Raw genomic sequence first — 7805 nt, forward strand, 5'->3', positions numbered from 1 at the left:
TTCTTCTTCTTCTTCTTCTTCTTCTTCTTCTTCTTCTTCTTCTTCTTCTTCTTCTTCTCCTTCTCCTTCTCCTTCTCCTTCTCCTTCTCCTCCTCCTCCTCCTCCTTCTTCTTCTTTCTTCTGCTTCTTTTTCTTCTTTCTTCTTGAGAAAGGGTTTCTCTGTAGCTTTGGAGCCTGTTCTGGAACTACCTCTGGCAGACCAGGCTGGCCTTGAATCCACAGAGATCCACCTGCCTCTACCTTCAGAGTGCTGGGATTTAAGGCATGCATCACCACTGCCCGGCTTGTGTACTCTCATGTGAGTGCTATCTGTTTGTCTGTCTGTCTGTTTGTCTATCTAAAAGCCACTGGAATAAATTGCCACTCTCCAATAGCATAGGGATCCACATGGAGAGATATTGTTTTAGAAACTGTGATATGTTTCAATACAACGTTTCTTAGCACCATTCTGAGGCTCAAGAGGGTAGATATTATTATCTTACTTTAGTGATACCAAATTGAGCACAATGAAAGAAAAAATCTCCATGGTCATATTGAAAGCCAATGACAGGGTAGAAATAAGACAAATTTCTCTTAGATCCTCATTCCTGGGTCTTTCTACTATCTCCCACCTCCTATCAATTTCAGGACATGCAGATCTAAAAATAATTTATGTAGGGACCTCCTTACTGTCTCTTCTCAGTATTTCCAAGGGTGAATTTCATCATCCTTTTTTAAAAAAAATTTCCCGTCACAATGGAATTGTGAATTCTTTCAGAGTGGAAATAGAATTCTTTCACTTCTTAACGTGCTATGTCACACAAATGATACCCTTTAAGTTTTAAATTTCATTTTATGAATTCCCACATTTAAGGGGTAAGTGATGTTTTTAAACAACAATAAAAAGATGACAAAGAATGGCAGTAGTGACGAATTTATTAGTTAAAAAATACCTACGGTCCAGGCACACATACGTGAAAAAAGAGAGGGAAGTACAGGTTTAGCCAGGCCCTAAGCAGACAAGACTGTGAGCAAGGCAGACACACACCCTGTTCTCTGCCACTCCAGGGTCAGAGGAAACCTGACTGCTGTCTAGTTGCTAGGGTCACAAATTAACCAAGCCCCATTCCCATGTTCAGAGAAGGAGAGACCCCTGCCATGTATTCTAAGTTAAGCATGCCCTGCTCCCCTATCTGGTCGTATAGCACAGGTCATATATTAAGTAGACTTGATCCCTCACATGCAGGATCTCCCCTTCCTGCAGAAACCTTTAAGGTCAGGGTTTGGAGAGATGTCTCAGAGATTAAGAACATTTGCCATTCTTGCAGAGGACCCTAGTTCAGTTCCTAGTACCCATGCCAGACAACTCACAACTGCCTGTAGTCTCAGCTCCAGGAGATCTGATGTCCTCTTCTGGATCCTGCATTCATGTGAGCACAGACCACCTCAATATATACATATAGTTTAAAAAAGAAATAAAAAATCTTAGAAAAGACACCTTTAAGATCAGACATCTTGCTTTGTCTGGCAGGACGGGAGCTTCTTACTCAGATCTCCACCACACTGCTCTGCTGCAGTGTGAGTAGATTTGTCTGAAGAACAACTCTCCCTCTTTCTCTAACCCTTGCTCCTGCTTCTTCCCCTTCCCCGTACTAACACTACCATGACAATGTAGACCAATGGTAAGGTGAATTACCTTCTTTGCCTTTCCAATGAAGAAATATCCAATAATGTCAGTTCAACTTGGGATTTCCGACTTCCACCCTGCCACAGGTGGACATAATGACAGCCATCACCTGTCCCTTGGTAGCATGTCCATCCTTTTATTAAGTTGTGGGTGGGGAGGAAAGTGTAGATTCAACTGAGGGGAATTTTACTTTGTTGTATTTTTCTCCGGGTCAGTCAGGACTGAGCAATCTGTTCTAGCTTAAAGATCAATTATAGAAAGGTACTATTTGCTATAGACATAAGTGACATGCAGAAAGTCACCTAGCAAATGACTTTCACTTTCAGTCTTTGATTTTCCATTCCTTAAAAATGTCTGAGGAACCTTATGATGGTGACTAAAGGCCAAACCTTTACTCAGAGGAGAAAGCTATATTTAGGTTTAGCATCTGAATTACTTTCCCGGCACCTTCATACAGATATATAGTTCAGTGTCCAGCTGGGAAGCAAGATTAGGCAAGCTTTGGAAAGCAATGACTTTGAAAAATAATATAGATAAATAATTTGAGTCACCTCTTTTGTCTCTCCAGTCATTGAACCTAGGCCCTCAGGTATTCAGGGCAATAAGTCTACCACTGATCTGAAAGCCCAGACCCCAAGATTCTATTTTGCTCATCTTTCTACCTTGACCTTAAAGATGTAAGATAGAGATGTTTTCCATGGATGCAAATTACAAGTATTTCTTTAATCATGTTATACTTGGCTTCTTGCTTGTATTAACTATAGGAAATAGTCAAAGGTTTAAGAGCAGGACATCACTGGCTTATAATTCTGTCTTTTCCTCCTTGTTCTTACCTGGAATGAGTGTTTTAGGTTCCTCCTGTTTTCTTTTTAAGTTGGGAAAGCATAACACTTACTTCATGAAGCTCTGTAAAGAATAAATGTAGTGATTATTATTGTAAAGTTCTAGAACGTAATAAGCTCTCAATTAACCCGGCTCTTTCCTTTCTTCTGAAAGCATCACCTTCCTTGCCTACCGAGGAGGGGTTCATACAAAGAATTTTGCATTCACAAAATGTAAAATGCCTCAGTATAAAACTTCTGTTTGAGCCAATTTGTTCTTTTTGTTTGAACGAATTTGTGGGAACTGATCAAGTGGAAAAAGAAGCTTGGGTGCTAGATCTATGTGCTTGGGAATATTGCTGTTTATGGTTCAGGTCAAGGAGACCCAGTAAACCATGGGAAAAGTTTGCATAAGAATCTGCCTCTGATATGGACACCGTTTCAAAAGAGAATTTAGGGCTCTAAAAGGAGGCAATTATTTTGTAGTGAAAGATTTCATGATCCTCAAGGATCATCCTATGCCTAAACTGGAACAAAACCTGTTCTTTCTTTCTTTGCAATTTTTTTTTCTAGTAAAACCTTCCTTTTTATTTTTTTTTTGGCTGTGCTGAGTCCATGTCTGTTGCTTTTTTCCCTGAATGCATTCCTGACTTCTTAAAACTTAACACCATTTTTCTATTTACAGCTGCTAAACCTTCAACTATTTCTGCAGCATCTTAGCCAAATTGTTCACGGTTTTTATTCTGTACAGCCTATAGCATTCTACACTCTAACAGTTCAGTGTCCTTACCTAAATTCTTCAGTGTCCAATCTGAGTGCATATCATTAAGGCCTGGGCTGCTAGGCCTCACTGCAGATGACAGAGGCAAACATTGTGTTTGCAGGTGAAGGTATTATGAAGATTAGCTATGGCCTGCTTTGATGCTCTTTTTAGCCTTCACATGGGAAGGGCAGGACTTGGGAGTCACATTGTTGTGACTTTCTTCCTATCCCAAATTGTCCTTGCCATGAACACTGTTTTATGAACCCCAAACCAATGAAAATTAGCAAAGGGAATTTGGATGTAAGCGTTGAAGTAGGATGGACATTGTTCTGAGTTCCATGGGCCCAGTGGGAGCTATTAGCAAGTTTCTAAGTAATTACTTGCAAATCACTGATATGCACACAAGCTAAAGTGTCCACATATTTTGCTCTTCAAATGATTTATTATTGAGTTTCTTCTTTGATAATTTCGTGCCTGTGTATAATGAATTGTGATTACTCTCACACCCCCTCTTTTGTTCCCTTCCCACCCTTGTCAACTGCCCTTCCTTTCTACCATGTTTTTGTTTTGTTCTGTAACTCACTGAGTTTAACCAGAGCTATCTGTGTGGCCATGAGTATGAAATTATCCACTGTTGGGTATGCAGCTGAAGACAATAAGTACCCCTCTCCAGAATCCATCACTATCCAGTAGTTAAGAAGGGAGGGGTAGGGTTCTCTACATTTTGCAACAAAGGTTTGTGGTGTCTTTAGAAATAGAATATTATCATTTTCTTCTGGTAGATCATAAAGAATAGTAAGAAATCTGTTCTAAATTTTTGGGCGTGGTGGTGGCAGTTCCCTGGGAAACAGCTTCTAAGGAGGTATACCACCTGGTATTGAATTTTTAAAATATAACCCAGCTTCCAGAAGCATCATTATCTAGGCATGAATGGTATTTCTCGTCTCCTTTTTTAAACTAACATATTTTTAATTGGCTTATGAAGTGGTACGATTCCATATGGCTGTCCTAGTTAAATTTTTCTTGCTGTTATAAAACACCCCAACCAAAAGCAAATTAACGGAAGAAAGGGTTTACTCTGCTAATGACTCCAGGTCACTGCCCATTGTTGGGGGAAGTTAAGACAGAACCTCTATAGCAGGCTTGCTTGTTATTTCCTACAACAGAATCTCCAATATAGGAATGTACTTCACAGCCACAGACGTGTAGTAGTAGCCATGGATATGTTGTTTGCTGGTTGCCAGGCTTATCTCCAGATAACTTTTTTATAGAGTTCAGGACAACCTGCCTGGTGTTGGCCACAGTGGGCTGGACTCTCCTACATAAATTAATAATCAAGACCATCTCCAATAGACATGTATTCAGGCCAATTTGTTTTAGATAGCTTCTCAATCGAGATCCTCTCCCATAATATTTCTAACTTGTATCAACTTGACAGTTAAAGCTAATCAGGACAGCTATCTTTCAAAGTCTTCAAAAACTGGAATGCACAAAACTATGCATTCTCTTGTTCTCTGATTTTTTTTTGAGAAATATTGGTCTAGGGAGTATCTAATGTTGTAGGACCACTCATTCCTCCTGAGGACAAAGGGACAACTGATTTTGGGGGAAGCAAAACCATCTTAGTTGTTTCAATAATGTGTGGTTCTTCAATAAATATTGGTATGTGAAAAAATATATAATAAATCTTTGGTAAGATATTTCTTTGTGGGGCCATCAAGAAAAATATTTAATGAAGTTCATTAGTGGATAAGAATTTAAGAAAAGTCAAGAATATCTTTGAGTCCTCAGTCTTAAACAAGATTTCAATAATGTTCACTTCAAGGCTCAGGGAACCCCAAAGAAAAGGTGACAGAATTTGAGGGCTGGAGGATGGGGAAAAGAGTGCTGTGAATTGCTATTTTCTGGACACGACTTGGCTGTTACACCCATGAACCCACAGTTTTGTGATTATCTGCATAAAACCTGTTCAAGACGGGGCCTATGACTATCTTATCTTAGAATATTGTTGCTGGGGTTTTGGAAGGTGCAAGTGGAGACTGCACTCTAGTTTCCCAGTTTCCCAGACCCAAATAATCACATAAAAACTATAATTGTAACACTGTTTGGCCAATGGCTTAGGTATATTCCTAGCTAGCTCTTATATCTTAAATTAATGTATTTCTATTAATCTATATGTCACCACAAGGCTGTGACCTAACAGTAAGATTCTGGGGTCTTTCTCCTTCTGCAGCTACATGGTGACTGCCCGAGTTGGCCTTTTTTCCCCTGCTTTCAGTTTAGCTTTCCTGCCAAGCTCTGTTCTGCCCAGTTGTAGGTCAAAGCAGCTTCTTTATTAACCAATGGTAATAAAACATATTGACAGTATCCAGAGGGAAATCCCACATCAGAGAGGTTATATTCTCAGTGTTGTGACTACTAGTAAGTTTGTCTTGCTCAAATAAACATCTCCCACCTATACTCATATAAGCAACCATAATTAAACTCAGTAGGTCACAAAGAAGAGACATGAAAATAGGAGACATTCTTGAGAAGAAGGAGTTTTTCAGAGTGGGAGAGGAGAAAGGATAATGTGTGTGATATTATCAGCACTATATATATATATATATATATATGAATTTACCATAGGCTGATGAGGGAGGGGGACTTGATCAGGGGAGGGGGAGGGAAAAGGGAGGCGGTGGTGGGGAGGAGGCAGAAATCTTTAATAAATAAATTTAAAAAAATGAATTTACCATATATGTATATACAGTACTTTGATGTACACATGATATGTATGTATATGTAAAAAGTGAAATAATAAATAAAAGGAAAGACTAAGAAGTACTGCCCTATGATCAAAACTCTTGGGTGCAAGTAGCTTCATCTTCTGGGAGTCAGGGAGGACCATACACGGGCATTATCAACTAGAACCTTTCTGACTGAATCTTACTCACTGTAATAATTTGGTACCTTGTAAGAAAAATAGTTCATATGTGCTTGAATTTCCTGAGCTTTCTTATCTTTTTTAAACTGAATTTTGAATGGCCGTCAGGAGACAGAAGGGTGGAAAATGAGGCAAGCACAGAGGGAGAAAAGTTGTCTTTATATATCCACAGTTGAAATCCTTCCTGTGGGTGAGGGGTGAATGCTAACACATAGCCAATAGTAATTTGTAAATTACCATATGTAGTAATAGGAGCGGCGTGGCTGCGTCCCCAGTACCCCAGCCGCCTGGCTATCTTATGCCCCAAAATAACAACACACAAACTGTATTCATTTCAACACTGCTTGGCCCATTTCTATCTAGCCTCTTCTAGGCTAATTCTCACATATTAATTTAGCCCATTCCTAATCATCTGTGTAACACCGCTAGGTGCGCTTACTGGGAAGATTCTAGCCTACGTCCATCCTGGGTTGGAGCTTCATCCCCCCGTGTGCCCCAGAGAGCAGAGCTATTGCATCTCGCATCTGCCCGGGAGAGGGGAGCATGGCATCTCTGAGCTCACTTCCTCTTCCTCCCAGCATTCTGTTCTGTTTACTCCTCCCACCTATGTTTTAACCTATCAGGGGCCAAGCAGTTTCTTTATTGCTTAACCAATGAAATCAACAGATTGATATATGACACTCCCACATCAACCATACACCAACATGTTTCTTTCTATCTTATATTGTTATTAAAATAGGCCTTAATGGTGGAAGATATTTCTTAGGTCATTTTTTTTTGTTTCGTTTTGTTTTTAATTGTGATGAACTGTCATGGATAGTCTACTAATATTTAGACAAAAGGTATAGTTTTATTTCATTTTTGAAAGTCCTTAGAAGGGTTCTAAAAAGCCACCTCATACACCAGAAGGTCACACAGAAGTCCTTCAAATAGACCAACTTACACAATTGTTTCCCACATGTACAGGTTGTAGTTCAGTCCCATGTAGGCTCCCCAGCTATGGGATGCCTTGCTTAGCCTTGATGCAGGGGAGAGCTTGGCCCTGCCTCAACTTAATGTGCCAGGCCTTGTTGGCTCCCCATGGGGCCTTAGCCCTTCAAAGGAATAGATGGAGGATGGACTTGGGGAAGGTGGGAGGAACGGGAGGAGGGAGGGGGAATTGTTGTTGTTATGTACAAGTAATAAAAAATTAAAATTAAAAAGAACAACATAATAAAAATGATGATTAACCAAAGGTAGGTCCTTAATAGCAATGTATTTGCAAAGCAAAATAACTCCACATATAGAAAGGGGGTAATTTATTTTAAGCTAATATAAATCTCTTGTATCGAAAAAAGTTCTAGAAGTGGATGGGGAGATGCCTTAGTCAGGAAGACACTTGCCTCCTAAGCATGAGACCTTAAGTTTGTTCTTTAGAATTCATGTGAAAAAGCTGGATTAGATGGGGATGCAGATTTGTAATTCCAGTGCTGGGGAGATGATGATGATCCCTGTGGCTCACTGATCCACCAGCCTAGCAGAGTAGGTGTGCTCCCACCTAGTGAGAAAAACATCAAAATCTCAACAAATAAGGGGGATGGCTCCTGGGAATGACCCCATGTATTGTTCTCTCTCTCTCTCTCTCTCTCT

This window comes from Microtus ochrogaster, unplaced genomic scaffold, assembly GCF_000317375.1.
Source record: "Microtus ochrogaster isolate Prairie Vole_2 unplaced genomic scaffold, MicOch1.0 UNK56, whole genome shotgun sequence".
Lineage (NCBI taxonomy): Eukaryota > Metazoa > Chordata > Mammalia > Rodentia > Cricetidae > Microtus > Microtus ochrogaster.